Source organism: Lissotriton helveticus, chromosome 3_1, assembly GCF_964261635.1.
Source record: "Lissotriton helveticus chromosome 3_1, aLisHel1.1, whole genome shotgun sequence".
Lineage (NCBI taxonomy): Eukaryota > Metazoa > Chordata > Amphibia > Caudata > Salamandridae > Lissotriton > Lissotriton helveticus.
In genome coordinates, this window is record NC_136061.1 from 1,899,673,764 (window position 1) to 1,899,699,653 (window position 25,890).

A 25,890-nucleotide genomic window follows, 5' to 3' on the forward strand; every position below is an offset into this window, starting at 1 on the left:
TTGCAGCAAAAATATTTTAGTAGTGTAATGAAAAGCTTATACATATGACCTTTTCATTGTTTTTCAAATGTTATTCTAAAAAAAAATTATAAGGCCTAAGCAGGAATACTCATGTGATGAAGCCTGTCCAGGGAAGCACAAAACGTGAGGCTTGTGTCCAAGAGTGCAGTGGACAGGACTAAACTGGAGTAGCGTGCAAGAAAAAAATAAGCCTCATTTATAAAGCCCTGCATCAGTTTTGCGCTACTGATGCGTCACTTTTTGTGACGCATTGGCGGCATAAAACATGTGCCTTGTTGCGCCATATTTAAAAAGTGACGCATGTAGGTAGATGCGTCATTTTTTAAACCTTTTGCGCCACATTATACATCTGTCAAGTGTAATGTACAGAGAGGGGTCATTTCTCCGCAAAAAGCCTCGTAATAATGACACAGTGAAATCTATGAGATTTCACTGCGTCACTTTTAGGACACTGTTACGTCAAAATCTTGCACCTGCCTCACAGCAGGGATAAGACTGAGGCAAACGCTTTCACATGGGGCTTTCCCCATGTGATACGATTCTCACACCTAAGCAGGAGTGCAGATGAGATGAAGACTGTCCAGGGGAGCACAAAACGTGAGGCTTGTGTCCAAGAGTGCAGTGGACAGGACTAAACTGGAGTAGTGTGCAAGAAAAAGATGAGCCTCATTTATAAAGCCATGCGTCAGTTTTGCGCTACTGATGCGTCACTTTTTGTGACGCATTGGCGGCATAAAACATGTGCCTTGTTGCACCATATTTAAAAAGTGACGCATGTAGGTAGATGCGTCATTTTTTAAACCTCTGCACCACATTATACCTCTGTCAAGTGTAATGTACACAGAGGGGTCATTTCTCCGCAAAAAGCCTCGTAATAATGACGCAGTGAAATCTATGAGATTTCACTGCGTCACTTTTAGGACACTGTTACATCAAAATCTTGCACCTGCCTCACAGCAGGGATAAGACTGAGGCAAACACTTTCACATGGAGCTTGCCCCATGTGATAGGATTCTGACACCTAAGCAGGAGTGCAGATGAGATGAAGACTGTCCAGGGGAGCACAAAAGGTGAGGCTTGTGTCCAAGAGTGCAGTGGACAGGACTAAACTGGAGTAGTGTGCAAAAAAAAAAGAACCTCATTTATGAGGCCCTGCGTCAGTTTTGCACTGCTGATGCGTCACTTTTTGTGACGCATCGGCGGCATAAAACATGTACCTTTTTGCGCCATATTTAAAAAGTGACGCATGTGATAGATGCGTCACTTTTTAAACCTCTGCGCCACATTATACTCAAAAATGTAAAGCCATTCATTTTCCCCAAAATCGTTTTTGACATCACATTTAGGAAACACAGCACAGGTCCTATGTACAAGCATTCCATGTCATTACTGAAACCTCACTATTTTACAAAATACAATTCCTCTATGCAAACAAACTCAATATGCTTCCTACACTGAGTTAACACAGGTAACATCATTGTAAAGAGTCAAATTGACGCCTGTGTCTAAGAGTGCAGTCGGGGATAGGCTTCATGAAGCCTAGTCCACTGCACTCTTAGACACAAGCCTCACCACCTACGCTTCCCAGGAAAGCCCAAACATGTACCTTTTTGCGCCATATTTAAAAAGTGACGCATGTAGGTAGATGCGCCACTTTTTAAACCTCTGCGCCACATTATACTCAAAAATGTAAAAGCCATTCATTTTCCCCAAAATCGTTTTTGACATCACATTTAGGAAACACAGCACAGGTCCTATGTACAAGCATCTGCCTCACAGCAGGGATAAGACTGAGGCAAACGCTTTCACATGGAGCTTTCCCCATGTGATAGGATTCTGACACCTAAGCAGGAATGCAGATGAGATGAAGACTGTCCAGGGGAGCACAAAAGGTGAGGCTTTTGTCCAAGAGTGCAGTGGACAGGACTAAACTGGAGTAGTGTGCAAAAAAAAAAGAACCTCATTTATGAGGCCCTGCGTCAGTTTTGCACTGCTGATGCGTCACTTTTTGTGACGCATCGGCGGCATAAAACATGTACCTTTTTGCGCCATATATAAAAAGTGACGCATGTAGGTAGATGCATCACTTTTTAAACCCCTGCGCCACATTATACTCAAAAATGTAAAAGCCATTCATTTTCCCCAAAATCGTTTTTGACATCACATTTAGGAAACACAGCACAGGTCCTATGTACAAGCATTCCATGTCATTACTGAAACCTCACTATTTTACAAAATACAATTCCTCTATGCAAACAAACTCAATATGCTTCCTACACTGAGTTAACACAGGTAACATCATTGTAAAGAGTCAAATTGACGCCTGTGTCTAAGAGTGCAGTCGGGGATAGGCTTCATGAAGCCTAGTCCACTGCACCCTTAGACACAAGCCTCACCACCTACGCTCCCCAGGAAAGCCCAAACATGTACCTTTTTGCGCCATATTTAAAAAGTGACGCATGTAGGTAGATGCATCACTTTTTAAACCTCTGCGCCACATTATACTCAAAAATGTAAAAGCCATTCATTTTCCCCAAAATCGTTTTTGACATCACATTTAGGAAACACAGCACAGGTCCTATGTACAAGCATGTCATTACTGAAACCTCACTATTTTACAAAGGTATACAACCTTTACAACGCAATTTTTACAACGCACTACCATTACAACGAAACTTTTACAACGCAACATCCATTACAATGCATGCATTTACAACGCAGTAATTACAACGCATGACACTACAACGCACACCACTACAACGCATACCATTACAACGCAGTCATTACAACGCATACCATTACAACGCATAGCATTACAACACATTATACCCTTACACTATCCAACATTTACCCTACTGTTGCACCCCCTGGGGTTAGAATAGTAATTTTTACCCCTACACTATCCAACACTCACCCTACTGTTGCACCCCCTGGAGTTAGAATAGTAATTTTTACCCCTACACTATCCAACACTTACCCTACTGTTGCAACCCCTGGAGTTAGAATAGTAATTTTTACCCCTACACTACCCAACACTTACCTTACATGCAATGCAATGTAATGCGTTGTAATGGTATGCGTTGTAAATGTAGTATGCGTTGTAGTGGAATGCGTTGTAAAGGTAGTTTCAAAGAATTCGTTGTAATGGCATGCGTTGTAATGGTGTGTGTTGTAATGGATGTTGCGGTGTAAAAAATGCGTTGTAAAGGTAGGCGTTGTAAAAGTATGCGTTGTAACGTCATACATCCTTTTACAAAATACAATTCCTCTATGCAAACAAACTCAATATGCTTCCTACACTGAGTTAACACAGGTAACATCATTGTAAAGAGTCAAATTTATTTCTTTAAACATGCACACATTCTTTATTCCTTCTAAAAAATTTAAAAACCATTCATTTTTCCCAAAATCGTTTTTGACATCACATTTAAGAAACACAGCACAGGTCCTATGTACAAGCATTCCATGTCACTACTAAAACTTCACAATTTTACAAAATACAATTCCTCTATGCAGTAAAAACTTTTTACCAAGCATTATCAAAAAGCATGACACAAAGCAACATTAAAAAAACACAATTTGCTTCCAAATCTTCTCCATAGAGTATACAAGTCTCTATGTATATTAAATGAATCATAACTCACCTTTACAAATGCTCTAGGAGATTCTCAACAGTGTCAGATACACACACCAATATTTCTTTAGCAGAGCAAAAGGTATGTTCTCCAGGTACTGCAACCATTAATGGCACAGAAAACCTCTGTTTCTACACTGCTCATGGTAACCAATCAAAACTCTTCCCTCTGTATTTTCAAACTAACACCCTTCCCCCCTCAGCCCTTTCTACCTGTTACCATAGCAACTCCCTCCTCACTTAGCTCTCAGGTTTAAAAGTTTATTCTACAATGTTGCAAATCACCTCAGCAAGGATGTTTGACCTGCGAATACACCAGCTTATCTGGTGCAATGTTTCTTTAAATGACTTTTTTTTAACCATTACAATTACTTCTTACACAGAACACAACCATGCACCCTAACTTTCAGTTTTCAACTATCTCAATCTACCAATCAAGAGCACTGAAACTCCACAGGTTTTTTTTGCAAACTCCTACTGTTCCAACTGCCATTTTATTCCTACACTTCATCAGACTGCACCAGAACCTCCTCTACCATGTATTCTGACTGGATTATTGGACATAGCTATATCCACTGGGCTCAAAGGTATGCAGCTACCAGAAATTTTCACAACCTTGATTTACCAAATGTGAACATTAAATGGATTGGCTAGAGAGGATTGAGATGTCAAGAATTGATACCATTGGTGAAAACCTTTTTGCATTTGCCACACCCTAACCTCATAATTCTGCACTGTGGTGGAAATGACTTAGGCACTTTGACTGGGGTAGGTCTGGAAATGCTTTTAAAGGACACCTTTGAACAATTGATGGCCCTTTTTCCTCAAACTGCCTTGGTATTTTCCAATATATGCCAAAGGCAGAAATGGAACTGGTCCAACCAATTTTGTCCACAATTTGAGAAAGAACAGAAACATTTGAATAAATCTGTTTCTGCTTACATGAGAGACTATGGAATGGGTTCAATATACAACAACAACTTGCGTTACAACATGCAAGATATCTACAGAGGAGATGGTGTGCACTTCTCAGATGAGGGGAATAGAATATTCCTCCTGAATTTAAGACTGTGCATTGGTACCTACTTGTAGGTACCTAAATCAGCCACAGAACCCAAAAGCCCTTTTCAGTGCTACCCTATCTCTGATCACTTCAAATGATTATCTTTTTCTAACTTTTTTCACTATTTTTCACCATAGTACGCTCCCCGGTACGCTTCCCGGTGCGCGTACCGGGCGCTCCCCCCGTGAAAATTAAAAAAAAAAAAAATCTTTTTTTTTTGGCCTATATGGGCCTCCTAAGACCCCCTCAGAAAACTTAGAGGATCAGCGAGTGCCTACGATACCCCCTTATAACCATTCCCAACGTTGTTTGTCCTCCATTTTTTATCTCAAATCTACCGAAACACAAAATGGAGGACTCCCGTAGCGCTGCCGGTACGCGTACCGGGGCGCGCACCGGGAAGCGCTCCCAAAAAATGTGAAAAGTTAATTTACATAAAAACCACTGGAGACACTTTCACCAAATATAGAATAGCTCATACTACATACCAATCCCTACCATTTTCCCAAATTTGGTGGAATTCCATTGAGCCATTTAGCCTGTAGACCTCTCTAAATATCCTGAGGTAAATTACTGCACAAAAACACATCTGAAGTGTTAGAATTGACAACCAATTAAAATGTTACTTTCATTTTCCACTATTATTTCATGACATTTGATTGGTTATGTACCTGAATATATATAAAGAAAGAGAGGGAAACACAGCCATTTTGACTACTACTTCCTGAAGTACATTTCAAGAGCATTTTCACTGACAACTTCAACTGCTTTCTCAAAGGCAAGTTATTATTTTGAAAACTGAAGTATGTTATGCACTTTAAGTTAATTTGGAAAACTTTTTCTGATAGTTATATACTATCCCTCTGTAATGGTTATAGATTGAGATAGACTTCTCTATTATAGTTATGGATGGAGTTAGGCTTGTCTTGTATAATTATGAATTTACTTAGGCTTCATCACATACACTTTTTTATATTTCTACTTCCAGTCTGATACCATACACTGCCCAAAGATAAATTCACTGTTAAAAAATCCAAACTACCTGTCTGAACTTAAACCCAACAGTGCCCTATCCCTACTGATATATTTATTTTTTATGCAAATTACAGCACGAAAATGGATGGAGAGCAAAACATTTCCTTTGAAATTGTTCTGGAGAGCAACAATGAAGAAATTATTGTACCCAATGATAACTTGGAATTCATGGATGAATCACGGGACTATGAACTACTTCAATGTGTAGAATCAGTAGATTTGCTGATTCAAAATAAGGACATTTCTGACAGTCAAATATTACAAGTTCTGTTAAATTTAGAAAAAGAATCTGAAAAATAAATTTATATTTAATAATTCTAAAATTGTTTGAGACATTATTCATTTTTATATGTAATTCTTAAACTAGTACCAAATTGATTATAATGTAAAGTCAGACTTATAGTATACTGTGCAAATGTTTTATGTTACATAGTAATTTTGCTCATAGATACTTCCTTTCTCCCACTATATTATCTCCAATGTGTATTTGACATCTCTTTTTCATCTCCTGCCTCCATGTTCTTTCTGCTTTCCTGACAGACTATAGTATAGATTCCATATACCACAATAACTTCTGTAACAACATGACTCTGCATTGGTACCTACATGTTGGTACTTAAGTCACCCACACAACACAACAATTCTATTCAGAGCTACCCTACCTCTAAGCACTTTAAATTATCATTTTACTGTTTCACTGAGTTTTCCCCATGTGTGTGGGGGTGGGGGAGGTGTGTGTGGAGGATGGTGGGGTGTGTCTGTGAGGTGTGTGTGTGTATGTGTCTGGGGGGGTGAGGTGTATAGGTGTATGTAGGTGTATGGAGTATGTGGGTGTGGGTGGGGGTGTGGGTGTGTAAGGTGTGTGTGCGGGTGTGGGTGTGTGGGGTGTTTAAGTGTAGGTGGAAATGTGGGTGTGTGAGGTGTGTGTGGGGGGTGTGTGGGTGTGGGGGGTATGTGTGTAAGATATGTGTGTATGTGTGGGATGTGTGGGTGTGTCTGTGAGGTGTGGGTGTGTGTGTATGTGTGGGGGGCGGAGGTGTGTCTGTGGGATGTGTCTGTGAGGTATCTGTGTGTGCATGTGTGTGTGTGTGTGTGTTGGGGGGGTGGTGAGGTGTGTGTATGAGTGTGGGTGTGTGGAATGTGTGGGTGTGGATATGTAAGGTGTCGGTGTGGGGGTGTGGGGTGTTTAGGTGTGGGTGGAGGTGTGCGTGTGTGAGGTGTCTCTGGGGAGTGTGTGGGTGTGGGGGTGGGGGGTTGTGTGCGTGTGGGTGTGTGTGGGACGTACTTGTAGGTACCTAAAACAGCCACAGAACTCAAAAGCTCTTTTGAACCCAAAAGCTCTTTTCAGAACTACCCTACCTGTAATTACTCAAAATGATTATTTTACACTATTATTTTAACTATTTTTCACCAAAATACGCTCCCCGGTATGCTCCCCGGTGCGCATACTGGGCGCTACCCCCGTGAAAACCGAAAAAAAATGTAAAACTTTTTTTTACCCGAGGGACCCTTTTATGGCCCCCACATCAAACCTAGGGGGTCAGGGGGGTCCACCCTGCCCCCTTTTGGTTATTTCCCCCTTTGTTTTTTGCCACCTCTTGTGTCTCGATCCTACCGAGACACAAGATGGCGGCCGCTGCGGACTGTTTCGAATGTTTATAGACACCCGAGAGCCAATCAGCTTTCCGTGCGCAAGTCGCGTGGCGCGCCCGGAGCGCTCCCCGGTGCGCGTACCGGGGCGCGCTTATAGATATATACATTTTTTGGGACCTAAATTACTCAAAATCCTCTGGAGCACATATCTTGAGACATAGCAAAGGCACATCGGGCTACCGGTCCCTACAATTTTGCCAAGTTTGGTGAAAATCCATTCAGCCGTTCGAGCTAAAAGTGCGACCGACCGCCCTATGGAATTTAACATGGGGAAAACACGTTTTGGGACCCCCCTTTTATCTCGGCCCCCGTTTAACGAATCCCCCCCAAACTTTCAGGGAGGGAGCGGAGAGCCGCGAGGCAAAGTTGCTGAAAAATTCAGGCAGATTCCTCAACCGGCGCCAAAGTTATTCCCAATAGAATGTTGCAATTTCCCTATGGAAATCAATCCTAACTATAACTACCTATATCCAAGAATACTGGCCCTGCACCTCCAGCTCGTATCTGGCGAACAGAAACCACGGCGAGTCCCAAGTTTTCAGGCAAAAGTTGTTTTATTTCACCACAGCACAGCGTTCTGACGCGTTTCGGGCAGATGCCCTTGCTCACAGATATATATATTCACTGAAAAAACCATAGGTAGATGATTCGATTCTGAAAAAGCAAGGATGCACCGTATTCACACTGACTGCAACAGGAGAGACAGCTAGAAAGCGCTAGAGGGCTGAGGGAAACACGCTGTCGAAATCGCCATTCAAGCCGGTGCTGGACGCCTGCTGCTGCTGCTGCTGCTGCTGCTGCTGCTGCTGCTCTGTGCTCTGTGCTCTGTGGTTACCTGACCTGCAAGGGACCAACGAGGGAGACACACTGCCGAGAATGCTGCTTTCAGCGGGAGCCGGACGGACGCCTACCGGACACCTGCCCCTGTCGTTGCAGCTCCATGGTTCCTGTGGCTGCTGACCTATAAGCCGTCTTACGAGGAGAGACACGCCGCCTAATAGCACCACTCAGCTGGAGTGGCCGCTGGGCGGTGCTGGACGCCTGCTTCTGCCTGTCGCTCCGCTTCTGCCTGCCGCTCTGAGGCTCTCCGTGGCAGGCGGTTGTGGTCGATCTGAGGGCTGTCCTATGAGGGGGGACTAGGAGTGGTTGCAGGGTCATCGGTGGCAGGGGGACTGGCGGCAGAGTGTTCTCCAGTGTTTTCCAGCATCAGTACAGGCATCGGCATCCAGAACTGTCATTGGCTCCTGCTTCATTGCCACATTGCCTTCATTACAGCAAAATTGAACCGATATTCTCTGAGGTGGAAGAATTGTGAAAGTTGGGAAGCTGCATTGGGCCACCGGCAAGCACTGGCCTGATACTTTAATACTGGCCGATAGTGGCGTTTGGGGGAAAGAAGTAAGCCCCATCCCCAAACACAGCCGGAGTTACGAATAAGTCAGCACCAAGAGCACTGTGCGCTGTGTTTAGAGAGACCACTTCGCCAGGGGCTCTCCCCATCCAATATTCCGCTATTCTGCCCTCTCCATCATTGGTTCAAGATTCTTATTGGACATTTCAACATTTTTGATATCTCGTTGCGCCGTGGGGCCCGGGGGCCCGGTACTCCTGGGGATAGTACAAGCTTGGAAGTCATGGAGCAGTGGGATTGATAACCCAAAGTGAGGCCAAGCCAAGCCTAGCCAAGTCAAGCTAGGAAAACGGACACAGCTGGCTACTGCACAAAACAACAAGTAGGCGGAGGACAATCATCACCGGGCAGTGGCAGTGGCCGGTAAGAAAAATCAATTGTACTCCAGCGTATTACATTATTATAAACTATAAACTTTAAACACGCCTTTCTAAATTCACTACATAGCTATAAATATAAGCCGCATCCTTTCGAAGCCTGAGCCCTCTGAGCAATCCAGAAAAACGCATAGCACTGATAATTCTGAATCATCGTGTATTGTCAATGCAGTAATTCAGTAATACCGTGAGATAAACTTGATTCCCTCACTGCTCTATTGCTCTGCCTCTACTGCAAACTGGCTATCCCACAATCATCGTAACGTGGCCTCCCTGACGGCAGCTGCACCAGATTCCCCAGTGTCGTGCCTGGTGTACGAAGTGGTTACACGGTAGGGAACGAAGGGTGCAGACAGGCTTGGGAGGGCGTGTGGATTGCGTGTGGACTGCGCAGTCTTGTACCTCCAGGCTTGAGTGATCTCGTGAACACCTTGCAGCAAGGGGTCTGTTCAACATTTTGTATTGCCTGGGCTAGGGCAATACCCAAGGTCCAAGAGATAATAAAGCCAACGACAAAGACAAAGTCAAGGATAAAGATCAAGATAAAGATAAGACAATATAAAGATATTCCCTGGTTATATCATGAGGTCTGGGAAAGTGAGGAAGGCTCTAGGGGACAAGACTCCAGCCTCACGAGGCACCCTCAAACGAAAAAGATTGGAAGTACAGAACGCCAATAAAGCAAATAGTTCTATACAAAATCCATTGATCTCACCAATCGCCTCTCTGTTTGAAAAATCAATCCAAAACAAAATTTCGTCATGCGCCCGATTCCAGTATTTGAAAGACCCGGGGGATGTAGTGTTTTCATCAACGGAAGGAGTCCCGGGCCTTTAACACCGATAGAGCCTACAACCGAGATCCACCACGGGGAACATCGGGCGGGCACCTCAAACAAAGCCTCCTCAAGTTGTTTTGTGGCTCATAGTAATAAATCAAGCGATATATGTAAACATACTGATCAGATGGAGAGCTTATGTAACAATGAAAAATCAACAGGAGTGTGGGGAAAAAATCATGAAGTTAAAACAGCAGCATTAGTCCATAATACCCCGGTGATTAAATCAATGACATCCTCAAATCCGCAGTCCCCAGAACTGTCAACATCTATAAGATTGAGTCCATTTTTTGCGGCTCTAACAGAGCCTACAGCTTTTGGGGAAGTTTACAGCACAGGTTCAATGGAAGTGGCCTGCTCCAATCACAATACAAGCTCATTGTGAGACAAGGGTGACTGGAAGGATGTGTCGGTTGAGTTCTTCCCAGGTAAAGGGGAGTCAGAGGGGGGAGGAACAACTGAGAACGTCATGGAGGTTAATTATCGGGCAGATGAGGGTCTCATGGAACATCTACAGAGACCAATGGGTCCCAGGCTGTCTTTGTCTTTATCCCCAACAATTAATATATATCACACAAATCACAAAGATCCAACAAAGGAGGAACCCATGACTAAATCACAAATGGATATGGCCTTCGTGAATCTGGTAGCCCCTCTCCTAAAAGTCTTGCAAACGTCTGCAACAACCATGACAATGCAATCAGATAAATTAGACATCGAAATCGACCTAATGAGCATTATTGCGACCAACATTGCCGGGATAAATACAAAGCTGGATAACTTAAATAGTCTAATAACAAGAGCACAAGCGCATACGTATCAGGTACAATCCTCCTGTTCCTGTGGCCCCGTTTTGGACAAATTGCGCACTCTCCCAGTGATCCTAGAACAGATTTTAACCCTAAATCAAAGATTAATTAATGCAGATCAGATGCAGGTTGGTAGGACCAGTGCCAAGCCTGAGATAAACTTACAGGATGATGAAAATACTACAAAAGTGTCCGGTACCAACGAGGTTAACATGGCCTTGGCTAAGATTAACATAGGTGATGTCATTGACATAATAGCTGTGAACGACGCTGGAAATAATGAGACCACAAAGTTAATGTTAACTAAGAGACAAAGGAAAAAAGAGAGGAAAGCCAGAAATAAGAAAAGTGGGGTCGTTACAAACAAGGATAGTGGATTATATCCAATCTTTTCGAATTTGAACCAACGTTCGCCAAAAATAACTGGTAAATCCGAAAGCCACACAGAGTCAATAGCAAGTAATGAAACGGCTAAAGGAGGTAAATCAGTGTCCAAAAATGCGGTCAAAAACCTCCAGAAATGTGAAACATTTACTAATTCTATATCTGTGGGAAAAATACAGCAAACCGAGATGGCTGGCACAAATCATCCACCTATTCTAAAACCTGAAAAAGATTGCAAAAATACTGATAATCAGAGTATGCAGCAAGAAGCAAATCACAACATCAACCTTACTGAAGTCATGGTCCCAGGTTCGAATAAGGGTGATAAGGGGGGTCACTTACAATCTACTGGGAGTATAGTGGAATTAATACCCCTAATACTACAGGTGGATGATCAGCAAATCGAAAAAAATACTGCCCCTGACTGTTTAATTAACCCTGCACAAATGTTAACACATAGTTATGAGGGTCTAAAGGGAATTCTAGCTCCTTCGACTCAACCAACAACGGACAGGGCAATCATAATCAGAGAGGTCTCATCCCATTACGAATGTCAAGGACTGAATGTGGATTCAAGCTCCCCGTCGCAGAGACCAATAAAATTCTGCGTAAAGAACACAGAGGTTGATCAGGTAAATACGTAATCAGTTATCCTGCCACGGCGACGCAATCATAAAGCCGGTGTTGACCTAAACAAAATATTTTGGTCACCAGAGTATAAGTCCCAGGGGGCACATGAAATACTAAACAGGAGCAACATTCTGAAGCTACTAAAAGAATTTGACGACCTAAAGGAAATCAACACGACAGATCTTGAGCAGGTACAATTTCTTAAAGGCCCTAATAAAACATCAGCTGAACATACTCTGACAACCTGGAAATCAACAGAAATAGCAGAAGCAATCATGGGGAAAGTGGATACTTTTCAATTGTGGGGAATTCAAATATCTTACCAGATTTCCCCACGATACCCGCCGCCATTGAAGAGGTTGTGCGGAGTTCAACTCATTAGGAAAATTGACGACGCACATGCAAATAAAAAAAAACAGTTTATTCCATCCTATTTAATGCAAAGGGCAGAAGCGAACCTCCACCAATATGTGAAGAATCAAAACAGGCAAATGAGGAATCACATACTACACTAGATAATTGGAAATGGCTCCCTGGTACGCTAAATGCAAAACGGCAGGTCTGACCGTTCAAAACTACACAGAAACAAGACATTAACAAGGACATTCACCTAGTTTCATGGAATATCGCAGGTGCTAAGAGACTGCTGGAAGGGGGTATTCCTCTGGAGGAATGGTACGGTTGCGATATAATTGCGCTACAGGAAACCTGGCTTCAAGAAGATATGGTACTTGCTGGGTTTATACATTGTAGCGTGGCAGCAGAAAAATGTAAGATCTATGGCCGTGCAATTGGTGGCCTTTCTGTATATGTATCCTCATCTCTAAAAAGTAATTCAGTACAACTACAATCACCGGATCCCAGTATTCAGCTAATCAAACTAACAGATCAAAGCAATAACTGTAATAAACCAACAATCCTGATTAACTATTATACGCAACCAAAAATTAAGGCAAAAAAGCTAAAGAATGAGACATTGTGCAAAGTCATAACGGACCTACGGTCTACTGATCCATTCTTTAACCTCATACTAACGGGTGACTTTAATTCCAACTTGATTCTAACACCTGAAGACGATGATAAACTATTATCAGATAACATCTACTGGGGAGTCCCCCAACAGTTACACGGAGGTGCAGGTCCATGCAAAGACAGTCTAGCAATTCAATTAGTGACTGAACTGGAGTTTCTGGGATTGCGTGTATTGAACGGGAGATATTCCGAGGATCAACCCCCCAGGAAAACATACTATGGTCCTCATTCTCAAACCACGCTGGACTTTACAATGGTTAGTCTTTCATTAATCCCCCTGGTGATCAATTTTAAAATCGAGTTTAACCTGTTGAGTGACCATGCATTGCAACATAGAATTTTTAATCTGAACAAGGAAAGACTGCAACCGTCACATTTACCAGAAGGCCAGTTAAGTACTGTCAATTTGAAACGGATAAATTGGTCCAACACAAATGATTATGAGTGGTTCTCTACAATGAAGGTTACACCGACTGAGATAAGGAGTTCCTCAATGAACGCTATTCAAGGATGGTCTCTTTTTCTGTCAAAATTAAAATCAAAGATGAAGCCGCCTGTCATGAAATCTGGCCCTGATGGATCAGGGAAAAAACACCCGAAAGAGCTACAAGACCTGCGAAGACACCTTAGAAAAACTCAAAGGAAGTTACAGTCGGCAAATCATGGTTCAAGCCAATGGGCTAGTTTCAGGGCACAAAGAAAAGAATATAAAAACATGATCTGGGAACATAAAAGGTCAACAAATGACAGTTTTTGGTCAAAATTAATCTACAGCTCAAAATTACAGAATTCTAATATATTCTGGCAAACAATAAACCAGTTAACGAGACCTTGTAATGTCTTGAGTTCTAATGTGCAGGAATCGGAGTGGGCAGCATTTCTCGCATCTAAATTCTCAGACATTCCGGTAAAAACCCAAAGTAGTGACCCATGTACTAAAAATCAAAACAAACCGTGCCATGTAAAAGAAAAAGGGGGTAAATCGTTAATCAGAGATCATTGTGATGTAATAAGCTCGGACCCTCAGAATAATCCATACACGGCGGAAGAAATAATCAAAAGAATCAATAAAGGAAAAACAAGCGGGGCGCCAGGCCCGAATGGCATCCCACAAGCGGCGTACAAATATGCTCCGGAATTTTGGGGACCTTGCCTGGCGGAACTGTTCTCAGACGTACAAAACATGAACCAAGTACCAGAGAGCTGGAAAGGATCAATATTCACGCCGATTTACAAAGGTGGAGAAAGATCTTTAGCAAACAGCTATCGTTTGATAGCATTGCAGGACATCGAGGCAAAATATTTTGCTTCCCTACTCTTGAATGATTTGGTCGCATGGTCAAGTGAGAGAGAACTGATCCCCATAAATCAAACGGGGTTCAGGAAGGGGAATCGGAACAACAGTAAATATCCTATCCATCACTATGATCGCGGAGAAGTGCATGAGTAGAAAACAGGATCTGAATATGTGCTTTATTGGTCTTCAGGCGGCCTTCGACAGTGTGGATCGTAATCTACTGTGGGCGAAATTGAGATCATGGGCAATTCCTGAGTGTATTCTAAGGGGTTTGTTGCTATTTTATTCTGATACTTGGTCGCAAGTAAAAATTGGTGATGGAACACGACTGTCGAGAAAAGTTCCCACAACGATCGGCCTCAAACAGGGGTGTGTTCTTGCGCCACACTTATTTAATCTTTTCATCTCAGATCTCTCTGCGAAATTGAACCACTGTAATGCCCACCCACCAAAACTTGGAGATTTACAGCTCACGCATTTGGCCTATGCAGATGACATTGTCCTCTTGAGTCTAACAAAGGTGGGGCTAACCAGATTAGTAACGGAACTTTCGGCTTTCTTGTAGGCAAACAAGTTGGCATTAAACGTCTCAAAAACTAAAACCATGTTGATTACTAATCGCCGTGGATTGCATCATGATATATGGTTAAAAGGAAAACCACTAGAGAAAGTCTCGGCTTACAAATATTTGTTTTTTTTATAGATGACAAACTTAATCTAAAAGAACAGAAGAATTATCTGACCGAAAGAGCGGGCGCTCTGATATTTGGACTAAGTACCTTGGCAAAAAAACTGAAAGGGCCATCATTCAAACCCCTTCTAACTGTGATGGCAAATAAAGTCCTCCCAACCGGGGGAGGAGCTTCGCGGGCATCCAAGATGGTCGCGTGAGCACAGAGCTCCCCGGACCCGCTCCGCCCTTCACGATTATCCTGGCAACATCCTGATTTCGAGGACGGGCTTTTGTTTGCACATTCTTGCTGATCTTCGAACATTTTGAATAATCAAATTTGGACGCCGGGGTCCACTTTTACATCGTCTCTACTTTTTGAGGCCCACCCCGAGGCGTACCGGGGGCTCGGTTTCTTTGCAGGCCGTGGAGCAGTTGATCAACAACGGCTGCAGGGATCCCCTCTGGTCGACCCCTCCTGACTTACGGTTTCGATTTCTGCTCCCGGCTTTGATGGGCAGGGGGGAAGCCTTTCACCACCTTCGGCTGGCCTGTTGTCTCCTTTCTGTTTGGTACTGGCACGACTACCTGCCTGCAACTCGGCTCTTTTGTGTCTACTTTTATCGGAATAAGTCTTGTTGACCATCTGGACATTTTGCGCCCGGCCATTTTCACCAGGTCGCAAGGACCCCTTCGGGGTCCCTTTTCCAACATGGCCACCGGGCAGCCTCTTGAGAAGCGCAAGACTAAGGCACCTCTCCGTGGTGGCCAAAATCAGACCAATATCATGGACCACTATTCGCAGGTCAAGGGGTCGCCCGGCTCTGCAGGCCGTGCGTCGGATAACCCTAAGGCCCCCTTCTCAGCGTCTTTGGACCCATCCTTGCATGATGTAATGGGAGCCATCGCCAGCATGCAGACCTCTATGGGACAGCAGTACGAGGCCTTAGCCTCCAAGATCGACACGGTGGCCGTCGACATTACGCTGATTAGAGCGGATCTTTCGAAGACCAATGAAAGGGTCGAGTCATTGGGCTTGAAGACATCTAGTCTTACTGCGGATGTCACAGAAGCCCAGGCTGATATCGGCAATCTGCGTTCCTCACATGACCAAATGGCTCGCCGTCTTGAGGACTACGAAAATAGGGACCGTCGTAACAATGTGCACCTTATTGGTGTCCCGGAGAATCCCGAGACTGTGGGGGTTGACCTCTTGGTGGAGGACTTGATTGCCAACTATCTTTCTCCTGCTGGACTCAGCAAGTTCTTTGCGGTTGAGCGCGCTCATCGTGTTCCCGGCGGGAAGGCTAAGCCGGGTGCCCCCCCGAGGCCCATCATTGCCCGATTGTTCCACTTCAGAGACCGGGACGCTGTTCTGCAGGCCTCGCGGGACAAGGGCCCAGTGAACTTTGAAAATGCCTCCGTTTCCTTTTATCCGGACTTTTCACCGCTTGTCCAAAAACAACGACTTGGATTTCAGGGAGTTAAGAAGCGATTGCGGGACTTGGGTCTCAGGTACTCCTTGTTGTTCCCTACCAGGCTCCGGATTGAATATCGGGAACGTGTATTCTTTTTTGATCGCCCTGAAAATGTCAGTGACTGGCTCGACTCCCTGCCTATGAGAAATGAACATACTGAGCACCCCGGAGGCGCCGACGGTGGTGTGGCTGAATGAGGACTTCACTTGTGGATCCCGGCGTCTGAACTTTTATGCTGTTTCAGCCGAGTCTGGACTTGGGTCTTTATTAGGCCTAGATCAGCCTGGGGTGGCGGGGGTAAATGGGGACTCTTCCTCCTCCTGGGTTCTTTGCGTAGCTTAGTTTAGCAATGGGGCGACAGGCACACAGCAAGTTGGGGTGGCTTATTAGTCTTACGCAGGGGTGCAGGGTGGGGGGAGTAACGGGGTCAAGTTGGGGGGTGGTGGGGGGTGTGTGTGTGTTTCTGTTTATTCGCAAGGCATCGTGTTGTTTTTCTCATTTGTATTGATCGTGGGGTTCTGTGCGGGTCCTGCTCTCTCTACTTTTCGGGGATGGGGGGAGGCGAGTTGAGACTGTTATCCTGGAATGTCAATGGATTAGGGGACAGAATTAAGCGTAGTATTGTTTTGCGATTCCTTAGGCGTCACTCTCCCGATATTGTCCTCCTACAGGAGACGCGCTTAATAGGCAACGCTTGTCAGGCTATGAATAGGCGCGGTTATCGATTGGTGGCCCATTCGGGGTTTACTTCTGGGTCCAGGGGGGCTGGTGTCCTTATTCGGTCCTCTCTCCCTTTCGCAGTCGACGAGGTGAGACTAGACGACAGGGGGCGCTATGCTGTGCTCACTGGCAGGTGGGAGGGGAAGACATTGTCCACACTGTCTGTCTATGTCCCCCCGGGTCTGCAGGCTTTAACTTATGGTGATCTGTGTCGAGTCCTTTTGGACCTTCCCGAGGGGCTTCTGATCCTGGGTGGAGATTTAAACTTGGTTGTCTCTGGCACCTCTGATCGTCATCCTCCCAGGGATCTACCCCGGGCGCAAAGGTGGTTGAGTGATTTGCTAGAGACCTTCGGGCTTGTGGACGCCTGGAGGCTACTACACCCTACACAGCTACAGTACACTTTCCACTCTGGGGCACACGGCAGCCTTTCTAGACTGGATTATTTCTTACTGCCGGCGGCCCAGTCCTCCTTCATCAGAGAAATTCGTCACCTCCCTAGGGGTATTTCCGATCACTCCCCCTTGTGGCTCCGATATGAGGTAGGGGCGGGCGATGAGGGTAGAGTAGCTCCTATTAACCCGTGGTACTTTCATAACCCGAAGACCCGCTTAGCCCTTGTGAAAGCTATTGATCATTATTTTGAAGACAATGTGGGGTCTGTTTTATTCTGCTGCTTCGTTATGGGAAGCATTTAAAACTGTTACACGCGGTCAGTCTTTATCCTTGATTGTTGCTGTTAAAAAGCCTGCAAAAGTGGAGGTTGTGCGCATCGAATCCGAGATAGCCGCTTTGGAAGACGATCTTCGCTTGGGCGTCTCCAGTACCAAGTTGCACTCCCTTGCTTTGAAACAAGCCGATTACAAGGCTCTTGTAACGGATGCTGCGAAAGTGATGTATAGGGATCAGCAGGGAAGACTGTATGATGTGGGTGATAAAGCGGGTAAATTGCTGGCGTGGCTGGACAAGACGGAGAGAGTGAATCGTGTGGTCCCCGTGATTGAGAGGCTTGATGGTGAGTGTGTCACTGACCCTGCTGGGATCGTTCAGTGTTTCGCGGATCACTTTGAGACGGTGTACACCTCCGTTTGTGACAGGGATGAGGAGGACTCCCGTCTGTTGTTGCGGGACATTGCTTTGCCTCGCCTCTCTGACTCTGACAGAGACCTTATGGACGCTCCGCCTACAGTAGATGAAATCGCGGTTGCTATTCGTTCCCTCCGCTCGAGTAAGGCGATGGGCCCCAATGGTTTGCCCATTGAATTGTACAAGCTGCGACCCGACAAAATGGCGCCCTATTTACGAGACATTCTCCTCGAGGCTCTGGAGTCTGGCTCCCTCCCCTTGGACCAACGACTCGCTACCATGGTCGTCATTCCCAAGGAGGGTAAGCCTCGGGATCGTTGTACTTCATACAGGCCCATCTCTTTGCTCAATGCCGAACCTAAAATTTTGGCCAAGTTGTTGGCTAATCGCTTGGTCGGGGACTTGATCCATCCAGATCAACCCGGTTTTATCCCGCACCTCAACACTGCTTTGAATCTGCGCAGACTCCACGGGGTCCTCACGAGAGCCGAGACGCTTACTGAACCGGCCATTTTGGCTTCTCTCGACGCCACCATGGCCTTCGAGACTGTCGAGTGGCCCTACCTTTAGGCGGCCCTCTCGAAATTCGGGTTTGGGCCGGGCTTCATAGCCTGGGGGAAACTTCTTTATGAAAATCCCCTGGCCCAGGTGGTTGTTTATCGCAGAGTGTCTTGCGTTTTTACGCTTGGACGGGGCACCCAACAGGGCTGTCCGCTGTCCCCTTTGCTTTTTGCTCTCGTGCCTCTGACGGAGTGGCTCCGTTGGGAACCTTTTATGCGGGGTATCCAATGGTCTCCTGATTTTGAGGATCGAGTCTCGTTATACGCGGACGATATCCTCCTATATCTCACCTCCCCTAAAAAGTCCCTTAATGTGCTTTTCGATGTTCTTACTTCTTTCAGTAAGAACTCCGGTCTTGTCATCAATTGGGCTAAATCCTGCATCTACGTTTTGGCTGGGGATCTCCCTCCACTGCCGCGTAGATTTCCGATTCACGTGGCTGAGACCGGGTTTAAGTACTTGGGGATTTATGTTTCCTTGGACCCCTCCAGGCGTTATGAGCTTAATTTATTGCCCCCCCTTCAGCAGCTCAAGCTTGATGTGGCTCGCTGGCGTAGGTTGCCGCTGTCGCCCCTCGGTAGAGCGGCGCTTTTCAAGATGATGTCTCTGCCCCGATTTCTGTACGCACTTCTGAATTCCTTTGACCCGATTTCCTCGGGCTATTTTCGTGAGGTGGAGAGCCTACAGAGACAACTGGTCTGGGATGGGCGTGCCCGTATTTCTCTTTCTAAACTCACGCTTCCATGGTACGATGGCGGTATAGCCCTCCCGGACATCAGACGTTACTATTGGGCATCCCAGTTAAGTGCGATTAATCATGCGACCTACGCACCGGGCCCTGCCCCGGCGTTCTCCATGGACAGATTTATTTTGCCTGGGGGGACCTTCAGCAGAGCGTTGTATTCTGGTAGTCTCCGTGGAACACTGACCGGTCCCACTAAGATTGCGGTGAGAGTGTGGCGTGATGCGAATGCGGCCTTGGGTTGGTGTGGCAGGTTTACTCGGGCCACCCTTTTGTATGATTCGGAATGCCTGGGCCATCTGTGGAAAGCGAAAGGTTTTGATAAATGGGACATGATTGGTATCAGTAGAGTGGGTGATTTGTGGTCGAAGGGTACTGTCAAGTCCTTTGATGTGCTGCGAGTGGAGTATGAGCTGAGTGACAATGAATTCATTAGATACGCCCAGATTCGTCACGCTCTGTTGTCTGTGGTTGCCGCGGGTGCTGATATTCCTGAGTCTTCCCCCTTGGAGGACCGCATTTTGGATGGTCATGTGCCCGACAGCACGATCTCCTTGATTTATAAGAAACTCATCAATAACAGAGCTGACTTGCTGGTCCGCCTCCGGGCTGCATGGTGTGCAGACGGACTTGAATTGGACGATGAGGACTGGCAATCTGCTTTGTCCTCGCCCAAGGAGGTCGCCATTCCTGCTCGCTTGCGGTTCGTCCAACTTAAGATTCTCCATCGGGTGTATGTCACTGGGCCTTGTTTGGTTCGAATGGGTTTTTCCTCAGATGGGTTATGTAAGCGTGGCTGCGGTATGTCTGGTTCCTTTCTCCACATATTGTGGGAATGCCCGGAGATGGTCAGGTTCTGGTCCCGAGTGCATGATGTCATGTCAGATGTCACGGGCGTGTCCCTGCTGCCCGAGGCCAGGCGTTGTTTGTTGAATGTCTGGGAGCCTAATGACTACAGCTCAGCACAGATTATGTGGGCGACCCTTGGAAATATGGTCGCGAAGAGGGACATTGCCCAGCTCTGGGGTTCACATACACCACCTACCCTATCCAAGTGGAAGGAAAATATGGACTGGTGCATGTTCCGGGAGAAGACTGTGTACCTTTCCCGGGGACGGCCCAGGAAATGGGGTAGAATCTGGTCCCAGTGGAATGCTTATCGTGGTGATCTATATACTCCCCCACAGGATGTGACCGTTGATGTGTCTTCGTCCCCCTAATTGGCATTCACTCGTCATCTATGGTTAATGATTTCGCTTGTTTCCTTGTTTCCTTGTTTCCATTGCGACTTGAATTTGGATTAAAAAATGAAATACCGGGGAGATTATATTCATATATTAAGGTGTGGTATCAGATCAAGCAAAAAGCAAGTAATAACAATCTGAATACCTACCTATGGCAAGAGCTTAAATCCCCAAAAAAATCCAAAGCAAATCAATTTCTCATGCAAGCTTTGGAGACAACCTGCTCAAAAACCTTATTGGATAATAATCTGTCATTTGCTGTACTAAAACAGACCCTAAATAAAGTGGCCAAATTCCACTCGTTAATTTTGGACAAAGAAATTTTCTCCCATCGTTCGCACTCATGGGCTGTGAAAAATGGCTATAAGACATTGACAGCTGCATGATACCTGGAAACAACTTACTCTATTTTTATTAAGAAAAAGCTGATGGCTTTGAGACTTGGCAACTTTCCGACACGAGCCAATGAACCTGCCTGGAAACTGCTTGATGCTGTTTCTTGTCGACTGTGTGGTAGCCCTAAAGAGGATCTAATACACATAATTTGTCACTGTAAGATGCTATCCAAGGAACGGTCATACTTAAAGGAAAGTTATCGGTCCATGAAACTACAAACATGTAGATCAGCCATTATTGGAAGTCTGAACACTACCGCTCCAAGAATACACTGCAAGCTGGTGAAGTTCTTGCAGGCATTTGAGAAACGTATAAAAACAATATGAATAATTAATGATTTGAATTTCTTATCATTAAGTTTTTTTTTATCAATCATTTTAGTGATAATCTTAAAAATGTTATATCTGTTGTGTGACATTCATCAAATTGTTATGGTTTTAATTAACTAAACAATAAAGTTTAAATAAAAAAAATAAAAAAAAATCAAATTTCATAGGTTTAAGACACGTTATAGTTAAAAATTAGCATTTAAAAAACCTTAGAAATTCACTGAAAAAACCATAGGTTTCACACATGTTATAGTTAGCTGGACATTTCACTCATCCAAAACTATTCAGCTAACTATAACTCGCGCGTCACATATTATATCACTCATGACATGGTCAGGTACATCACTCATGACATCACTAATGACATCTCAAATGACATCACTGATGACATCACTCCAGTGAATGTGTGTCTTTCTGAAAAATGAATATGTTTTATATATGTATATCTAAAGGTCGATGAAAGAAAAAATGTGTAAATAAGTGTCTAAATGGATTTTTTTTGTAAAAATGATTGTATAACTGACTTAAGTGTATCTTAGTGAATACATGTCTTAGCGAGTAATGTTTAAATATGAAAATATCTGTATCAGGGTCTCACTTTGTGTATAAGTGGCTTCATGGGTTGGTGACTAGCTACATGAGTGTCGATATGAGTTATTAGTTGGTTTTTAGAGTATCAGTATGAGTGTCTGTATGGTTTGGTGGGGGGTATTACTTACCGCATAGATGCATGAATGGGTGACTCGCTGTTTGTATGTGTTTTTAAGACAGCATGTTTGCAGGACTGTATGAGTAAATGAGTGTGTATATGGGTGAGTATGGGTGTGTTAGTGAGTGAATCACTGTCTCAATAGTATCTTTATGAGTAATTACATATGTGTTAAACTAGTATAAGTGAGTATTGATGTATATAAGTATATGTGAGAGCGAGAGATTGTAAGAGTTCCTGTATAAATAAGTATGTGTTTCTATAAGTGATTGTTTAAGAGAGTAAGTATGTGTACGATTCTGTAGAAGTAGGTGCAGTGGTGGGTGTATAGCTGTATATGCAAGTAAATGGAGTTTGTGTGTGAGTAACTCTATAGATGAGTGTCCGTGTGTAATAAGATGTATAGGTGTATGAGTACATATGATGAGTGAATACGTGTATGAGTGCCTATTTAGAACTGTTAGTGAATGACTGGATGTGTATGTAGATTTTGGAATTACTGAATAGGTTGTTCTAACTGGAATTGGTATCTCCATTTTTTTGAAAATGTTAGTATCTATTTTTGAATGTGTGTATCAAGGGTTATATTACGCTGAGAGGTGGTCTGTCACTCTTTCACAAGGATGTCATCAGTGATGTCATCAGTGATGTCATTTGAGATGTCATCAGTGATGTCATGAGTGATGTCACTGACCATGTCATGAATGATATAATATGAGACGTCATCAGCAGTGCATTGCGGGCGAACGAGTTATAGTTAGCTGAACTAACTATAATGGAGGAATTTCAATGGTTTTGGTTGAGTGAAATGTCCAGCTAACTATAACATATATAAAACCTCTGTTTTTTTCAGTAAATTTGCAAAGTTTTTTAAATGCTAATTCCTAACTTTTCATAATCGCGCTTGGGGCTGGAACTACATTTCCCAGCAAGACGCGAGTCGGAACTACAACTCCCATGATACTCGCGAGACTACGATCCAGGAAGTATAAAGAGGAAGCCTTTCCCGAGCTCGGCGGCGGGAATTCCTCCTGTCCAGTGCTCTGGTGTCGGTTGCTGTTCTTCTGTGGGTGCGGTAAGGGTGCTTGCACCAGGATTTAGGCTGCTTTTGGTTCTCTCTTGGTTATGGGGTCGTGTTGGCAAGATTGCCTACACGTGTTCTTTTTGATCTACTTTGGGTCACTGCTCTTCCAGTCAGGATCTTGACCCGGTCGGTATTGTCGGCCGACGGAGAGGTGGATGATTGGTTAATCCACTGTTATATCAGGTACTTTTGGAATGCTCTAACTTTGAGATAATCAGGAATTAGGAGCAAGGTGCTCTTAACTAACTAAAGACTTACTGGAGGAATCAAGCCTCTGATACATTGCCTTGAGTGTGTTGACTACAGGGCTTCTAACATACCGTTACTTTATTATTTCATGATTGAGATTGTGTTCAGGATGTATAGTGTATTAACCCTTACTGTCTCTGGCTCCCTTTATTAACAGGGGTTCTTCACGAGTGGTAGTGGGCTACACTCAATCCCTGTGAAGCGTATAAGGAGTGAGTTAGGGGTATGTTCATGCATCATTGTCCTCTCCTAGATGTCTTGTTTTATATGCTTCTAATAGTGGTTGTTATATGTATATGTTGGTTTTGTATTACTGCAGCAACACCCTTAATACCATCATCTACACTATCAACCATCACCTACTTCTCCACTGGAGTGTATTTTGCTTTTCAGGTATTTAGAATAGATAAGGTGTTAAGTGAGGAGTTACAGTATGAGCATTGCAATTAGAGTGTCAAGGTATTCATGATATACGCTCTCTTTGTGTTTTCAAGATCTCCCTCCCTGCTGTCCCCTTCCTTTCCTTCCCTTTCCTAAACCCCATTACTCCCCCACTTAATCCTTCCAATGTACTGTGCTATTACAGCAGCTCAGTCATTGGATATATTTAGAGGTGGAACATAATACTACAAAACGATCCCGAGGACATCCAGCATAATAGAATTCCCGACCCAAGAATATTGTCCTCCCGGTCGGGTTGATTGTTCAGGCCACCTTAGATGAGGTTATAGCGGTCTTGGCCAATCTCCAGTTAGAAGTGGTTGCTTCTAGACAAGAGAAGGCGGACCTTAGAGCTAGATTTGATGGTCTTCCACGTAATCCGTTTGATGCAGGGACACCGGCTCCTCCTCCATCGGTGGTGGTAGAGATGCCCGTCTCCATACCGTTAGCATCACCTGAACGATTTCAGGGAGATGCAGACAAGGTGCAGGTGTTTTTAACCCAGGTGGTGCTCCATTTTTCGTGTAAACCCAAATCATTCCCTACCAACCAAGCCAAAGTGGCCTTCTTGATCTCGTACTTAATTGGGAATGTGTTACAATGGGCGGTGCCTTTAGTTAATCGTAACGATCCGCTGTTGCATGATTGGGAAGCCTTACGGACTGAATTTCTGAGAGTGTTTGACAGAAGGGCTGACTCATACACCTCGGACCGTGAATTATTGGAGCTACGTCAAGGTAGTAAGGATTTGGTGGTTTATTTGAACACGTTTAGGAGGTTGGTGGCTGAGACCAATTGGCCCGAATGTAAACAAGCCTCTCTGTTTCATCAGGGATTGAGGGAAGAACTAAAAGATGTCATAGCCCAGATAGATCCACAGCCTACTACTGTGGAGGATTTGATTAATTTAACGTTGCGGCTTGACCATAGATTGAGCGAAAGAAGAGGAGATACACGTAGGAAGCCCCCAGGCGACCGGGGTAAACCAGTTGATATACCTTCTGCCGCTGCCCCTGAACCTATGGAAATAGGAGCTGTTAGGTCAGCATTAACGCCAGCTGAGAGAGAGGCACGTCGCAAGCAAGGGCTTTGCCTATACTGTGGTAAACGTGGGCATTATGTCAGGGAGTGCCCAGTGAAGCCCAAGGTTAATCGCTTCCGTGCCACTCGAGTAGCCTCTGCTAGTGCAGATGTGGGGTCGGAAAACTAACAGACTCTAAGATTCAGGAAGGGGTTTCTTGGAGTCCTTTATATGTCCCTTCATAGGGTGATGGAAAGATTGTTTCAAAAGGACATCTGTTTTTCCGATTGTGGTGATGCTTGCTGGTGAAAGGGTGTTCATGTCTGCTATGATGGACTCTGGGGCCACTGGGATGTTTATGGACATTCAAGAAGCACAACGTAAGGGTATCACATTGATACAGAATGAGACCCCTGAGGAAATCTATGCAGTAGATGGGAGGAGGCTGTGTACTGGCCCCATTGAGTACATAACTGAGGAATTAGAGGTAATGTATGGGGATTTACATACTGAAATGTTAACGTTTAGCGTTATTAGGGCCCCACAGTATGGAGTCATATTCGGCCTACCTTGGTTAGAGAAACACAACCCTAACATTGATTGGGACACTAGAACCCTGCTCATGGGGTCTGATTATTGTATGGAGCACTGTCATGTGACTTCTATGAAACCTGCTAGGGCCTTGTCTTGGGGTTCCAGTATTGCTACTGCTGCAGAAAAAAGTGTTCAACTCCCTGCTGCATACAGTAAATACGCGAGGGTGTTTAGCAAAGTACATGCTGAGGTACTCCCCCCACATAGGCAGTATGATTGCCAGACTGATTTGATACCTGGGGCGGTGGTTCCTAGTGGGCGTATTTATGCGTTGACAGAACCAGAGACTAATCATCTGAGGGCCTTTCTAGACAAACTGTTGGGATTGGGTTTCATTCGCCCCTCTAAATCATCTGCTGCCTCGCCCCTTTTTTTCATTCCT